General features: G+C 37.5%; 1 protein-coding gene and 1 non-coding gene across 2 annotated transcripts in view; one reads left to right on the forward strand and one right to left on the reverse strand.

The window, feature by feature from the left end:
• The first annotated feature begins 1,101 nt into the window (after positions 1 to 1,101).
• Positions 1,102 to 17,500, forward strand: part of LOC123515687 (ras-related protein Rap-2a-like) — an 87,281-nt gene continuing 70,882 nt past the window's right edge. Inside the window, 1 exon segment of the mRNA XM_045274513.1 lies at positions 1,102 to 1,350. The gene's annotated coding sequence lies outside the window, so the exon portion shown is untranslated.
• Positions 10,574 to 10,646, reverse strand: Trnam-cau. The gene has a single exon. It is a non-coding gene; the product is annotated as a tRNA-Met (tRNA).

Consider the following 17,500-nt stretch of genomic DNA (forward strand, 5'->3'; position numbering starts at 1 on the left):
TTTTTCTTCATCGTCTTCCTGTTGCTTTTCCGGTTTGGTTTTCCTTTTTCTGCTGTTTCTTTTTCTTTTTAGTTATAAAGTCAGCAGAACAATATAGTATGTATTTAGGTATATATGTATTATTACTATTGTTAATAGTAGGTATAAATTATCAAATAAATCAATAAAGATTAGCTCGTTTTCTCGACAATAGCGTTCCCTTTCGCTAAAAAAAAAAGGTAACAGATAAAGATATACAAATAGCACAAAATAAAACGAAATTAATAAACAAGAAATGCTCAAATATGTTGGCCTGTTTAGTTGTGGAGGTGCCTTTGATGTTACCTTCTTGAAACCGCTTAAATAGTAGCAGCAGGGGAGGAACAGAAGCAGGCTGTTATAGAGTTCACCACTGTGTGTGTGTGTGTGTGTGTGTGTGTGTGTGTGTGTGTGTGTAATTCACTGTTTGATCTGCTGCAGTCTCTGACGAGACAGCCAGACGTTACCCTACGGAACGAGCTCAGAGCTCATTATTTCCGATCTTCGGATAGGCCTGAGACCAGGCACACACCACACACCGGGACAACAAGGTCACAACTCCTCGATTTACATCCCGTACTTACTCACTGCTAGGTGAACAGGGGCTACACGTGTAAGGAGACACACCCAAATATCTCCATCCGGCCGGGGAATCGAACTCCGGTCCTCTGGCTTGTGAAGCCAGGGCTCTAACCACTGAGCTACCGGGCCGTGTGTGTGTGTGTGTGTGTGTGTGTGTGTGACCTGGTTTTTAATATATATGACACTGCTCTCTACGACTTATCCCTCCCCTTCTCTCTCTCTCTCTCTCTCTCTCTCTCTCTCTCTCTCTCTCTCTCTCTCCCTCTCATGTTCGTGTTTAATCAATGACCTCCACAGCTGCATAATAATTACGCACCTTCCTCTTCTCATTTTTACCATCCACTTCTGCGAGATTGCCTCCTGATCTTCTCATGGAAACAAGCGTCGCATTCGGAACATTCTGGGAAGCTCGGTAATCTAGATGGGGGAGCGTCCTGGAAACGAGGCGTGGGAACCTATATAAGGCGGCGCAAGGCTGAGACCGCGTCAGTTGCAGCGTGACTCGTGCGGTCAACACATCCACTTACTTCAGTTTTATCTTCCCGGAAAAAGAAAATGGACTTCGATCGAGGAGTGACTGTGTGATTGGCTCGTCTACTGAGAACATAAGCAGTAGCATGACAGATTAAGCGTTCCAGAAGAGAAAGAAAAGGAAGAAATTTGAGCAGCACAAACTTCGCAGGCGTTGAAGTAGAAGCAGTGGCAGGAGTTAGAGCATCTGACGTCCACCTCGTCCGCAAGACTTGTAGGGTAAGATAAAAGCAGTGTTTCTTATCTCAGTGTGAAGGGCCAGAAGGTCTTTATAGCAGGTAGGAGGGGAAGGTGAGGTGATGTGGTAATAATACTGATAACATTCCCTGGTGTGTTTAGTGAAAGGGTTTCGTTGTGATATATATTTCTTCTCTGCCCAATAAGAATCTTGCACATAAAAGATAGTTGCATAAGTGAATTCTTAGACAAAAGAACAAAATCGTGAATTGCCATAGAAATTCCAAACAAGTTCGTGTTTCTAATGATGTAAATGAATTGAGCGCGCGTTAATGACAAATATACATAACATACACTAATGTAAAACGAGTTTGATTTTTCTTCGGTAAATTGGTATAAATCTGAAGTAAAGTTTATTAAACTAGTGTAAGAGTTCATATTAGATGGAGTGCTGTGGTATGCAAATACAATAAATGATGAGCGACGCAATGAAATATAAAGAATGAATAGCGCATGAAGAACACACACACACACACACACACACACACACACACATGAATACATAAACAACTTAGAAAATCAACCAGAATGAGCAGAGAGAATGAAATTAACAATGTAAAAAGGCACTACCTGTAACCTTGGAGAAAAAAAAAAAACTTGTCTGCTACGCGGTTTCTTAATTGTTATAGAAACAAACGCCTGGTGGAAGTTTTGAGTAAGACTTCAAGACTTTACCAAAAGAAAAGGAGTGATGGACAAACTCAAAACTTTTAATGCTTACAATTTTGAAGTTTTTACCTTTCTTCATAATCCTTCACCTTATCCTTTGCTAACGTTCATAACAATGTAAAAAGTAATAAAAATAAATAGATAGATAGGGAAAGAAAAAGAAAATCAGAAAATTATGTTTCTTACACTATGAATATACTAAGAGACTCCAGAATTATGAAAAGAAAGAAAAGGGGACGAAGAAAATAAAAAAAGAGTCATCTTCACACTTTATGGCGATATTCAGTAATTCACAATACCAAAGACAGAACAAGATCTTTTCTAATCACCAACACGAATAAAAGGAGAGATTAAAATACCTTTCTATGTGACTGGTCTGTATAATGGTTCAAGGCGCAAGTGGAAGCAAAAGAAGAAGGAAAAGCATTAGGGTCGTTTGTGACTAACCTTTCACTGCGGCATGAGACAATTAACATCGCCAAAAGTAAGACATAAAATTCCGACTAGCATCTACAAGGAAATTAAATAAAAAAAAATACTAGGTAAGGAGAATTAAGGATGGATTTGCCAACTAGCTGTGCAAGGCGTAAAAATCAATGGGGTGAAACTATCCGGCTATGAAGAGTTTATATCGATCAAAGGCACTAAGATGGAGTAATAAGTGACAGACGGGCACAGATAGGCGAAAGGTTAACGTCCCGACCACGTGACAGCCACCACCATCACCACTAGTACCACCACGCCTCATTACTGCAACCGAGTTACGGCGCTGAAACGTGACTAAAAAAAAAAAAAATCACATAAACGCATACAGTATACACACACACACACACACACACACACACACACACACACTACTGCGTAAACGAGCGAGAGAGAGAGAGAGAGAGAGAGAGAGAGAGAGCGTAAGGTAGCAACATGGCGCTGTACTGTGACGCACATTGGCAACAGAGAATTACGCAACATGGCTCATAGACATGTGAGAGAGAGAGAGAGAGAGAGAGAGAGAGAGAGAGAGAGAGAGAGAGAGAGAGAGAGAGAACGACGCAGTACGGAACAAAATAAATGAAAATGTGGTGGTAGAAAGTGTGAGAAAAACAATACACAAAAAAAGAAAGGAAAAGATTATAGGAAGAAATTAGTTGGGGAAAAACAAGAAGAAAGGGACATGAAAATTGAAGATACTGTGGAGAAAAAAATAGAGAAAGGAGAGAGATGGACTTGAAGAGACGGAATAGAAAAAAGGAAAAAAAAGATAAGAAAATAACAAAAAAATAATGTAGAGGATGGTAAAAGGAAAGAAGAGCGGGAAGAAAGAGGGAATACGACAAAATGAGAAATAAAGGAAGCAAAAAGACGATAGTATTGAAAAATAATGCGATGGAAGGGAGGAACGATAAATGGAAACACAAAGAGATTACGAAGATGTGAAAAAAGGAAGGAGGGAAGAGAAGAAAGAAATGGAGAATGGAAAGATGGGTGAGGTAGGAAAAATAGAACTGAAAGAGAGAGTGAAAGTAGTACAAAAAGAGGAATTAAAAACAAGAAATGGAATATACTAAATAAGGGAGAGACAAAAAGGATGGAAGAATAAAATCTGAAGAAGAGAATGAATAAAAGGAAGAAGAGAATATGGATAAGCGAAAAGATGGAAAATGGAAAAGGAATCTGGAGAAAGTAAAAATACTCTTGTTGCTCTTTGCTGCTACTACTACTACTACTACTACTACAACAACTACTACTACTACTACTACTATTACTACTACTATTACTACTACTATTATTACTTCTATCCTCACTACTACTACTATTACTACTCCTACTACTACAACTACTACTACTGCTACTACTACTACTACTACTACTACTACTACTACTACTACTACTACTACTACTACTACTACTATTACTACTACTACTACTGCTACTGCTACTACTACTACTACTACTACTACTACTACTACTACTACTACTGCTACTATTTTTACGACCACCTCCACAACAACAACGACAACAATACCAACGGCAACAACAACATCAAATAGTACTACTGCTACTACTACTACTACTACAACTACAACTTTTACCACCACCTCCACAACAACAATGACAACAATAACCACGGCAACAACCACATCAAATACTACTACTACTACTACTACTACTACTACTACTACTACTACTACTACTACTACTACTACTGCAACTATTATAACTACTACTACTGCTACTACTTCTACCACCACTACTACTACTTCTACCACTACTACTACTACTACTACTACTACTACTACTACTACTACTACTACTACTACTATCACTATTATTATTACTACATTATTCTCCCCTCCTGTACAATATCCATATCTCACTCTCTCTCTCTCTCTCTCTCTCTCTCTCTCTCTCTCTCTCTCTCTCTCTCTCTCTCTCTCTCTCTCTCTCTCTCTCTCTCTCTCTCACACACACACACACACACACACACACACACACACACACACACACACACACACACACACACACACACAACATCAATACATCCAATCTTTTATACCGAGAAATATTCCATTCTAAACCAAAGGCACGTCCATTTCTAAGCGTTCCTTGACAAAATTGCAAAGGTAGACTGTCATACCTTTCATCTGATTTTTTTTTAAGGAATGAGGGTCAAAAGGATGTTTATTTTCAAGTCTCTTATTTTTGTATTATTATTATTATTATTATTATTAGTAGTAGTAGTAGTAGTATTAGTAGTAGTAGTAGTAGTAGTAGTAGTAGTAGTAGTAGTAGTAGTAGTAGTAGTAGTAGCAGCAGCAACATTAGCAGTAGCAGAAGTAGCAGCAGGAGTAATAGTAATTAAGTCGATACAATCTGAGATGGTGCCAGTAACACTACACATTGGCAAAATTAACAGCAGTGTCATCAGGTATAGCAAAGTGAGTTAGCGTAGCAGTAACATTTACAATCCTATAGAGACAACAAAAATGACAGCAGTAGAGACGGTAGTAGCAGAGATAACGACACTTTTAGCACCAATAAATACAAAATAGCAACGCCGCACCCTAAAACTCCACATGAATCACGAATTTTAACATCACATGCTACTTTCGTGTGAAATTAATGAGGTTACGTTAGGTTAAGTTATGGCAACCTTCCTCGAGTCCAATTAATGAGTTTGGCTGAAGGTTTGATATCGTCTTCCTTTCCTATCCGAGGTCAGCGACCCTTCTTGGAATGGGGATATACGAGTATTCACACGCTTCGTTGCGCGGACCAAGACGCTAAAAGTTGACTAGGGAAAGATTACATGTCTTAAGGAAGGTTAGGTGAAAAAGGTGAAGAAGCTGCAAAAAAAACTAAAGAAAATGAAAGCGAAATTTTTGAAGTAAAGTATCAATGTGCGTCAGGAGGTGAGGATAAATGAAATGCAAATAAGAAAAATGCTAAAAGAACGTTAATGAATATAGACAGGTGTGTTAGGAAAGGTACGCGAAGGTGTCTTAAAGGATATAAAGTGAAGAAAATGCAGAGGAACAGAAAAGTAAGATTTGAAGGATCTACAAAGACATATTAGGAAAAAGAACTTGAACGAAGTACATCATAAACCTAAAAAGGAATAAAATAAAGACAAGGTAGTCAAGTGTGTTAACAAATAGTAGGAAAGAAAAAAGTTAGGAAAGTTGCGTAAGAGAGAGAGAGAGAGAGAGAGAGAGAGAGAGAGAGAGAGAGAGAGAGAGAGAGAGAGAGAGAGAGAGAGAGATAACTGCCAAGAATGAGAGATCAAACGAAAGTGAATGATTGGGAGGAAAGAGGTGGAGAAGGAACAGGCATCTAATGGAACCAGGATATTGGGAAGGCTGGAAAAGGAGAAATATAAATGAAGAAAAGGAGGAAAAAATGAAAAAAATAAGCAAAAAGGTGGAGAAAGGACACGTGGAAAGGAATTAGAAAAGGTTATAAGAGGAAAGGAGAAAGGAAGCTAAAGAAAGGAACGAAGAAATAAGGAAAGAATGAAAATCAGCGGCAGAGGAGAACGGAAAAAAGAAACACCGATAGATAAAAAGGAAACTAAAGCGTGATTGGGAAAAAGAGGAGAAAGGGAACGAAAGGAAATTGGTGGAAAGGCTACTGGACATCCTGCTTACTGTGTGATGAGGAAATCGAGGCGAGGGAAGAGCATCGAGGAGGAAGGAAGGCTGAAGTGATGGGAGATTCATTGGTCTGATGGACGACGAAGATGAAGAAAGGAAAGCGAAAAAAAATAACAGATAAAACTTGAATTGAAATGAAATATAATGAAATAAAGAAGAAAATAAATAAACTAATATGGATAAGAAATAAATAAAGAGTATGAAAAAAGAGAAATACAACATGGATTAAATAAAATAGCTACAAATTAACAAGATAGATTAATGAGTAGATAGAATGGAATGAAAAAAAGAGAGGTAATTAATGAAAATAAAATTGTATAAAAGTAAATAAAAACGAGTCAATAAATAAACAGATGCATTAATTACAGTAAATAATAGCTTAATCCGCAAAGACTTCCCTATAATCACTTTACCTGCTTCAATTAGTAAAACAAGAAATGCACGTCACTCAACTAGTAATGTACGTAAATTCTAAATGCTTATCCTCTCCTATACTATCCACTAACTGAGTCCTCTTGCGTCTATTCATTGTTCACACAAAAAACAATTATAAAAGAAAATCAGCTCCTTTAGAATCATACTATTTCAGTCAGCCAAGCCAAATGATTCAGGTGCTTTACCTTAACTGTCTATATATTTTCTTTGTCTATCTATCTGTCTATCTATCTCTATCCACTTATCTATCTTTCTGTCTGTCAGTATGTATGTATGTCTGTTTATCTGTTTACCTATCTACCTATCTATATATATATTTGTCTAACTATCTCACTATCTGTCTATCTGTCTGTCTATCTATTTATCCATCATTCCCTCACTCACTCAATAAATAAATATGTTATCCAGGGATGACAAAATAATTTCTCTCAAGTCACACTGTCCGCAAAAATTAATTAAACAAGACAATTAATCTAACTAAATCATTGTAGGTATTAAGTCTGAGGATTTGCTGTTAAAAAAAAATCCTTCTCCTTTTATAATTGTGTCAGAGAGAGAACAAAGGGGAAAAAATTAAAACCGTACATTGTTTCTTTCGAATGTAAGAGGTATTTGATCGAGGGTAAAAAAAAAAAGTAAAATAAACATATAAATTAATAAAATAAATGATGGCACATAAAATCTTTATTAATACTGAAAGTCTCTAATGAATAAAGTCAAATAGAGTATGTGAATTCATAACTATTATTATTATTATTATTATTATTATTATTATTATTATTATTATTATTATTATTATTATTGTTATTATTATTCTTTTCTTTGTCGTCATCTTTTTGCTGTCATCCATCCATTCATTTATTTGTTTCATCTTTACTCATTTACTTTTTATTGATACATGTTTCAAAAGTGCATGGAAACTCTTGAAACACGTGCTAAAAATGGTGAATAGATAAGCCAAAAAAGAGATAAGAAAAATGAATAGATTAATATGAAGAAAAAGATCAATAATTCGACAACAATAAAAAAGAGAAAAGATACAATCGATAAATGATGAAAAAAAGTGACGAATAAAACGAAAACAAGACGAAATAAAAGATATAGAACATCAATAACAATAAAATGAAAATTAAACAAAAACAATAACAAAAAATAGATAAATGAGAATAAAAAAGACGCTAAGGAGAAATAGAAAAACAAAATAAACAATAACACCAGACAAATAAAACAAACATAACAAGAAATAAAAGAAAAACAATTTAAACAAAAAATAACAAGATAGATTAGAAAAAAAAGTAAAAGAAATATGAAAAAAAACCTTGAATATAGTTTATTGGGTTGACATTCCTCATAAAAAACAGCGCAAGTCGTAACCAATAAGGGAATACAGTGAGAGAGAGAGAGAGAGAGAGAGAGAGAGAGAGAGAGAGAGAGAGAGAGAGAGAGAGAGAGAGAGAGAGAGTACTAGATTTTTACTTTGATATTTCTCTCCCAACCTTCCTCCCTTCCTTCCTTTTCCTCTCGCCATTCCGGTCACTCTCCTCCCAAAACTCACTTTGACCTTCCTTCTCGACACGATTCTCTCACTCTTTCGTTGGGACTAACATTCCTTTGAACACCCCCCCACCTTTCTCTCTCTCTCTCTCTCTCTCTCTCTCTCTCTCTCTCTCTCTCTCTCTCTTTCTCTCTCTCTCTCGCTTTTCTAATAGTAAAGAAAGTCTTGGATGAGAGGCTTGTCGTAATGGTATTTTTCTATCATTTTTATTTGGCACTGTGTGTGTGTGTGTGTGTGTGTGTGTGTGTGTGTGTGTGTGTGTGTGTGTGTGTGTGTGTGTGTGTGAGAGAGAGAGAGAGAGAGAGAGAGAGAGAGAGAGAGAGAGAGAGAGAGAGAGAGAGAGAGAGAGAGAGAGAGAGAGAGAGAGAGAGAGAGAGAGAGAGAGAGAGAGAGAGAGAGAGAGAGAGAGAATCATTATTTCGCTCACCAAACGAACAATGGATATTAAAACAAGAGAAGTAAAATGTTGGACCTAGGCTCTCTCTCCCTCCCTCCCTCTCTCTCTCTCTCTCTCTCTCTCTCTCTCTCTGCGTGTGTGTGTGTGTGTGTGTGCGGCACTAAGGGTCAGCGGTCAAGGTCATAAGGTGAAAGGTCAATCGGAAAGAGGACAGGTGTTTGGGGACACACACATTACTAAGAGAGAGAGAGAGAGAGAGAGAGAGAGAGAGAGAGAGAGAGAGAATTACATAAGAGGAAAAAAATAAAACATCACTTTAAACATTTGACGTTACTATTGCGTGTGAATAAAGACATGGTCACTTTTTAATGAAGAATAGCCACCGAGGAAGACAGTCAAGACTTTCCTGGTGAGCTGCAAAAAACACAATGGAACAACAAATAGAAGTAGACTTGTTGGATGACCCGTGGCTGTTTATTGAGACTGTAATCTAACATAAATGAGAAGAAGGAAAAGAGAGGGAGAGGCGGTGGAGAAGGTAAAAGGACGATGAACACGAATAAGAATACAAGAAGGGAGAGGAAGAGTTATAGGGAAGGCGACAATGAAAAGGAAAGAAATGCAGATAGAAAGAGAAGGAATAGAAAAGAGAAGGATGAAGAGGAAAAAATCACAAGTGAGAAGAGATTGAATAGAGAGAAAAACAAAGAGAAAAAATACAAAAAGAAGAACAGAGAGAAGGAACAAGAAAAGAGACAAAGAGGAAGATAAATACAGGAAGAGGAGGAATGGAGAAGAGGATGATGAGGAAGAGGAGGAAGAAGACACGCTAACATCAAGGAAGCAGCTAAAAAGAACGTGTTGATTTGCAAATACGTGAGGTGATGTGATCAACTCTGCTTCACTTCACTCTACTCTAACGCATTGCGCAGAGGAGAGAATAGTGAGTTTTCCCGGAAAGTGATTGAATAGTGATCAGTTGGCCAATAAAACCTAAAGTAATCTCATTCACTGCTCACCATTACCATTCTCCCGACTCTTCCTTTCGTTCCCTCATTTTTCCCCCTTCTCTTTTCTCTACTTTCTTTTCTGTATATTCCTTGTAACTTGTTTCAGACAGGTTAAACAACTCAGAACGCATGCTAAATTTCGTTAATATATCGGAATTTCCCGTCACTTCGTTCTTTCTCTCATCTTTTCTTCTCTTCCTTTCTCCTCTATGACGTTCTTTTCTATACTCTCTGTAACTTTTATTCCTTTAGTTTACATATAGACAGGCTAACAATAGAGAACGGATGTCAAATTTCGTATTAAACCTTCCCAACTCTTCCTAATTTCATTTATACTCTTTCTTATTCTTTCTCTTTTGCGACCTTTCCTCTCTTTTTTACTCCTTGTAGCTTCTTTTCTTTAGTTTACATACACAAATATAATGAAAATATAGAACGATGTGATTTTTTTTTTAAAGCGATAGAATCTTCCAACTTTTCCTTCATTTTCTCTTCCTTTCCTCACCTCCTTCCTCTTCTATGGGTTTCTCTATCGTCTGTCCTCCTTGTAACGTCTTTCCTTCAGTTTAAGCACACGGTGAGTATGAGAGATGCAGACCGATGGCGAATTCCTGTCAAAATGTTTGAATCTTTTCGAAGTTTATGATCTTATTTTTATAATTGGTAGTTCTTAATTTCTTCTTTATATAAATGTATTTTTTCGAAATTTATTATATATATACTTTTCTGCATTTGTTAATTTTATCTTCTTTCCTTCCTTGTTAATGCACATACGCAGATTGAGAAATGTGGATTGGATAGTGAATTTATCTAAAATATAAGAATCTTTATAGAATTCCTTATAATTTTCTTCAGTTAACACATTTCTTATACATATACAGTAGTAGGAAAAGTATAAACATTCTAGCGAGCTTTGGTTTATAATGATCTATGCTGCTCTGCAAATTACTACTACTAATGAAATGCACAAAAAAAAAAAAAAAAAAAAAAGTGCCCCGAGTGAGGATCGAACTCACGACCTTGAGATTATGAGACTCACGCGCTGCCTACTGCGCCATCGAGGCAGCAATTATTGTTGTGAAACAGGTAATTGAAACGTAGGCGCACGCACGCACGCGCACGCGCACGCGTGCACACACGCACACACACACACACACACACACATATATATATATATATATATATATATATATATATATATATATATATATATATATATATATATATATATAGAGAGAGAGAGAGAGAGAGAGAGAGAGAGAGAGAGAGAGAGAGAGAGCACAATATCTCTATAAGATAAAACTTCGTATTCTAATGAAATTTTCTAGAAGCTGGAGATATTGGTGAGAATGATAGGAAAAAAAATAGGTATGTTTTATATTGAAACACCCACGTATATCCTTGGCGGCATTTTGCATCTTCCTTTATGATCATACGTATGTTTTCCTGTAGGACATTACGAGTCGGGATTTAGCGAATTATTATTACTAATGAAAAATGATAACCGATTAAACTCCCACTAGAATCTCGTAAACAACCATGAAAGCACCAAAAACTCTCAATAAAACATTTTAACCTCGACTAGATAAGGCGGAAAAGCGCTTGCAAATAATGACGACTGCTTTGACAAATAAATCGTTGTGTTTTCAAGGTGATCATTAAGGCAAATCCGGAAGACAAACAGAGCAGCTTTCATTTCAGTGTCCTCAATGCTTCGCTAATCTTTAAACACAGCCTTGAAAACTCCATTGCCTATTTTTTCTATTAAATGACTCAGGCTCACTCACTCTCACGTCTTTTGCGACTGAAAAAAAGCATGAGAGAGAGAGAGAGAGAGAGAGAGAGAGAGAGAGAGAGAGAGAGAGAGAGAGAGAGAGAGAGAGAGAGAGATGTAAAGGTGACAAGGGCAAGTAATTTATGCTAATGTTCAAATAGTGCTGTGTTTCATTATCTTAAAAAGAAGGACATTGTAACAGTTGTAGTAGTAGCAGTAGTAGGTAAATTTAGTATAGTAGTAGTAGTAGTAGTAGTAGTAGTAGTAGTAGTAGTAGTACCTTTATAAGTAGCGCTAAAAAATCATTAGCTATTATTATCTTTATGTTTTCATTATTATTATTATCATTATTATCATCATCATTGTTATTTTTATCAATATTATTATTATTATTATTATTATTATTATTACTGTTATTATTATTATTATCATTATTATCATTACTTTTATCATTATTATTATTATTATTATTATTATTAGTAGTAGTAGTACTACTTATTATTATTATTATTATTATTATTATTATTATTATTATTATTATTATTATTATTATTATTATTATTATTATTATTATTATTATTATTATTATTATTATTATTATTATTATTATTATTATTATCATTATTATCATTATCATCATCATCATCATCATTGTTATTGTAGTATCAAATCACAAAAATCCACTATACATTAGTGTTAATATTGCTGTCATCAATTCTTTACTACTACTACAACAGCTACAACAGCTATTACTACTACTACTACTACTACTGGTACTACTACTACTACTACTACTAGTACTACTACTTTTACTATCACTACTATTACTACTATTATTACTATTACTTTTACAATAACTAGTACTACAACAACAAGAACAACTACTACTGCTACTACTACTATTACTACTACTACTATTACTACTATTACTACTACCATCACCACCACCACCACCACCACGACCTCTAAAATGATAACGACAATAATCCCAGCAATACTAGCACTAATAATAAAACATAAAAACGCACGGTGCTCAGAGCGGGACATGAAAGCAGCGGCCTGGAGGCGAGGTGGGCTGGAGTGGGTGTGGGTTCCTTTGACGCTTTGGTTGTGTTTCTCCTTTTCTTTTCATTCCTCTTTCTCTTGATTTTTACTACGTTTCTCCTTCCTTCCAGCCTCTCTCTCTCTCTCTCTCTCTCTCTCTCTCTCTCTCTCTCTCTCTCTCTCTCTCTCTCTCTTTTCACTTTCTCTCTTGCGTTTATTTTTTTGTTCATCGAGTACCACAAACTAAATTATCTAATGTCACCAAAAAGCTTAACTCAGTTTTCGGCCGTCTCTCTCTGAGTGTTTTCAGTGATATAAATAAAATAGATATCAAAGAATGTCCCAGCAGTCAAGAGATTTATTTAGAGCGTGACATTATTTTTTGCCTACTATAACATAAGAGAAAGATTTAACAAGGTGGAGTAAAAAAAAAAAGATTTCACCTAAACTTATCTCCTATTTTCAGCCATCTTCACTTCTCGGAAAAAATTTGTCTCTTGCTTTTTCCTGTCGTTATTTTCACTCTAACTAGTCTTCTGATCTTGTTAACTGCATATCGCTACCTCACAACACTTTGCAGTTTCTATCCCACTCCTTAATGCGAGAGTTAGTTAGCATGATCTATCTTTAATTCCTTTTAGCGATAAACTCCCGAACAACCTGCCACTTCCTGTATTTCATTCAATGTCTTGAACTCTTTACAGACAGAGGTTGCAATACACTTTAAGGGATTTGTGATTTCGATATTTTAGACTTCTTTTCTGGGAATGGCAATTTAATGAAGGATTTTTAGTACTAATTTTTGATGCCCTTGGAGAGAACCCTTACATAAAAGTGACTTCAGAAGCAACACGATTTTACTGTCATTATCAACTCGTCATCTATCTTAAGCTGCGCCGTCATAAGCTTCCTCCATCATGTCGACCTAAACTGTTACTTTTGATGGGGAATGTACCGTGAGATGTTGATTGGACGAGGGAACTTTCAACTTCGGGTAATTTTCTTGAAGGTGAGTTACTTTGTCCTTATTTTCTCCCATTTTCTCTCTCTCTCTCTCTCTCTCTCTCTCTCTCTCTCTCTCGCAAAATTGGGTCGTAGGTGATAAGCAGAATTTATGAGTTTGGTATAAAATATTTCTTGGCTCAGTTTACTGTGTGATGAATAATATCAGTAGGGGAGACAGAGAGAGAGAGAGAGAGAGAGAGAGAGAGAGAGAGAGAGAGAGAGAGAGAGAGAGAGTTAAAAATGGAAAGTTACAGGCTCGATATGAATTTGAAACAAGAATTTCCTGTGATTAAAACTAAAATGATCGCGCACCGTCTCTCTCTCTCTCTCTCTCTCTCTCTCTCTCTCTCTGCTTCACCCTTCGCTACAATTTTCATGTCATTCTATTTCTGTCCTCCAATTAGTACGTCTTCCCCATCTCGTTTTCTTCAATTTTCTGCTTTTTTTATCTCTAACTTTCATCTCTCCCCATCGTGCACCCCTTGTCATATATTTTCCTTCCCTATTTTTCCCCTGTAATATTTTTTTCCCCCTGTCTCGTTGTTCTACTTCGCTACTGTTTGATTATTCACTTTATTTCCTTTCACTATATTCAACTACTACTATGTTCGTTTTCCCCCGCTAATAAATGAATGCGTTTTAATCTCGCCAGGTGCCCTTGTTCTAGAGGTAATTGCGTTCAGTCTCGAAAAATCACGCTCCATTATCGTGTTCGTGACAATGTGAAGCGGGGCAGAAGGGCAAAAATGAAGCAAAATGTTGTGTCAGGTTGGGCACTGGAGCGTCACTGAATGTTTGCCTCGTTGTTTAGTTTTCTGTGACTGGAGTTTGTTACTGATGGTTTGTTTTGGCGTGTGCTCCTGTTACTCTGCTTTCACTGGAGTCCACTGTTGTCGCTGCAGGTATTGTACTGCTATTATTATTACTGCTACTACTACTACTATTTCTATTACTACTTCTAATACTGCGACAATAAAGATAGTAATAATAATAATGTTTCTACTACTATTACTGAAGCTACTACTTCTACTACTGCTACAACAACAACACCAATAACTACTACTGCAACTACTAATGCGATCACCATTCCCATCATTCTTTCCACTGCTACTACTACTACTACTACTACTACTACTACTACTACTACTACTACTACTACTACTACTACTACTGCACACATTGCATACACACCGTCCTTTGACTTTCACTCCCAGCGGCATGTGTGTGTGTGTGTGTGTGTGTGTGTGTGTGTGTGTGTGTCTGAATGGGGCAATAACAAGGGCGTCATCAATGGTATTCACTCACTAACTTCTAATGAGGCACGTGAACTCTGCGACACTGAAACCCTGTGACATGCGAACGCCACCTATGTATGAAGTGGGAAGGGAAGGGAAGGGAAGGGAAGAGAAGGGAAAGGAAGGGAAGGGAAGGGAAGGGAAGGGAAGGGGCGGCTGAGCATTGAGTATGGATTAAACGATGAATTCCATGTTGTTCAGTCTGTACACACACACACACACACACACACACACACACACTCTCTCTCTCTCTCTCTCTCTCTCTCTCTCTTTGTTAACTTAGTACTCTACTTTTACTGCAACTGAGAGTACTACTTTACTAACGAATTTAATGCTGGTTAATTTGATCTCTACTATTTACTATTTCAATTTGTTCTACCCGAGTCTGATGCTAAAACAAATTGAGGCACACTGCTGCTACTACTACTACTACTACTACTACTACTACTACTACTACTACTACTACTACTACTACTACTACTATTACTACTACTACTGCCCTTGATCGTTTTATTTCTCTTTCTATCTGGATACCTGCCTTAAGAGGGGGAATTAGTATGGTGTTCGGTTAGTCTGTCTATAATACTATGGGTTCAATTGTTGCTTTGTTCTATCTGTCTGCCTGCGTGTCTATAGAGAAGGTAGGGATGTCAGTCTATGTTCTCTTTTGTCTATCTGTTTGCCTGTCTATCACATTTTTCTGGATCTCAGGTTTCCTTACATGGCATTGTTCAGCCTATTGTTTGTGTATCTGTTTGTTATTATTCAGCGATATGCCTAAATTTCAACATATTGTACCAACTGAGTCTATTTATCCTGGTGTAGACGAAGTTTGACCTTCCTACCATGCCTTTGTGTGTGTGTGTGTGTGTGTGCATTTCCTGTTAGTTACATGTATAATGGCTCTGTCAACCCCCCCTTCTCCTCTCCCTCTCTCTCTCTCTCTCCCTCTCTCCTCACACACACACACACACACACAGTACAGTGACCCTTACAATGTGTTGAGGAGAGGACGAGGGCAAACAAACAATGATGTGCCAGGGACGAAAGTTTAAATGAAAGTTCGAATGACGAGTGAACAGTTTTCTCTCTCTGTTTTGTTTAGTTTACTTATTTACTTACTCCACTACTACTACTACTACTACTACTACTACTACTACTACTACTACTACTACTACTACTACTACTACTACTACTACTACTACTACTACTACTACTACTACTACTACTACTACTACTACTACCACTACCACCACTACTACTACCACTACCACTACTACCACCACACTACCACCACCACCACCACTACTACCACCACCACCACCACCACCACCACCACCACCACTGCCACCACCACCACTACCACCACACCACCACCACCACCACCACCACCACTGCACTGCCACCACCACCACCACCACCACCACCACCACCACCACCACTCACCACTACCACCACCACCACCTACTGCACCACCACCTGCACCACCACCACCACCACCACCACCACCACCACCACTACCACCACCTACCACCACCACTACTACTACTATTATTTACTACCACCACCACTACCACCACCACCACTACCACCACTACTACTACTACTACCACTTTACCATCACCACTGCCACCACCACACTACTACTACTACTACTACTACTACTACTACTACTACTACTACTACTGCTACTACTACTTTTGTAAGAGGGAAAAATTGGCCAGGGGTAACATAAAATGAAAGAGGCCCATTTAGTTGCCAGTTCCCTTAAAGGTCTGAAAGAATTAGCCAAATTGTAGGGATAAATGTCTTGAAACCATCCTCTTAAGTGAAGTCATGTCATAGGAAGTTGGAAATACAGAAGCAGGTAGGAAGTTCCAGAGTTTACTAGTAAGAATGATTGAGAGTACTGGTTAACTCTTGCATTAGGGAACTGGACAGAATAGGGGTGGGAGGAAGAATAAAACCGTGTGCAGCGAGGCCGCGAGAAGAGGGGAGGCATGCAGTTAGCAAGATCAAAAGAGTAGTTAGCATGAAAATAGCGGTAAAAGATAGCAAAAGAGGCAACTTTCCGGCGGTGAAAAAGAGGCTGAAAACAGTCAGTCAGAGGAGGGGTGTTGATGACACGAAAATCTTTTGATTCCATCCTGTCTCATAAAACTGTGTGAGTGGAATGCACCCATACATGCAAAGAGTACTCCATACATGGGTGAATAAGGATCTTGTACAAAGTAAACAGTTGGGGGAAAAAAAGCTAGCGGAGACGTCTCAGAACATCTAACTTCATAGGATCTGTATTAACAAGAGATGAGATGCGAAGTTTCCAGTTTAGATAATGAGTAAAGAACAGGCAGAGGATATTCAGAATAGAAGAAAGGGACAGTCGAATGTCATTGAAGAAGAGGGGATAGTTGTCTGGAAGGTTGTATCGAGTTGATAGATGGAGGAATTGAGTTTTAACGCATTGAACACTGCTAAGTTTTCTGTGATCCAATCAGAAATCTTACAGAGATCAGAAGTCAGGCGTTCTGTGGCGTCCCTGCGGGAACTATTAACTTCCTGAAGGGTTGGTCGTCTCTGAAAGGACACGGAAAGGTGTAGGTTGGTATTGTCAGCGTAAGAGTGGATAGGGTAAGAAGTTTGGTTAAGAAAATTACTACTACTACTACTACTACTAGAACTACTATTGGTCTGGTGTCAAAGTTACTATTTACTGCTACTGCTTCTTTTAAGGATGCAACAACTTCGGTCATATAACGGCGAAAATAAAGTTAAATGAGAGAGAGAGAGAGAGAGAGAG

This window comes from Portunus trituberculatus, chromosome 39 (assembly GCF_017591435.1).
Source record: "Portunus trituberculatus isolate SZX2019 chromosome 39, ASM1759143v1, whole genome shotgun sequence".
NCBI classification, from domain to species: Eukaryota; Metazoa; Arthropoda; class Malacostraca; order Decapoda; family Portunidae; genus Portunus; species Portunus trituberculatus.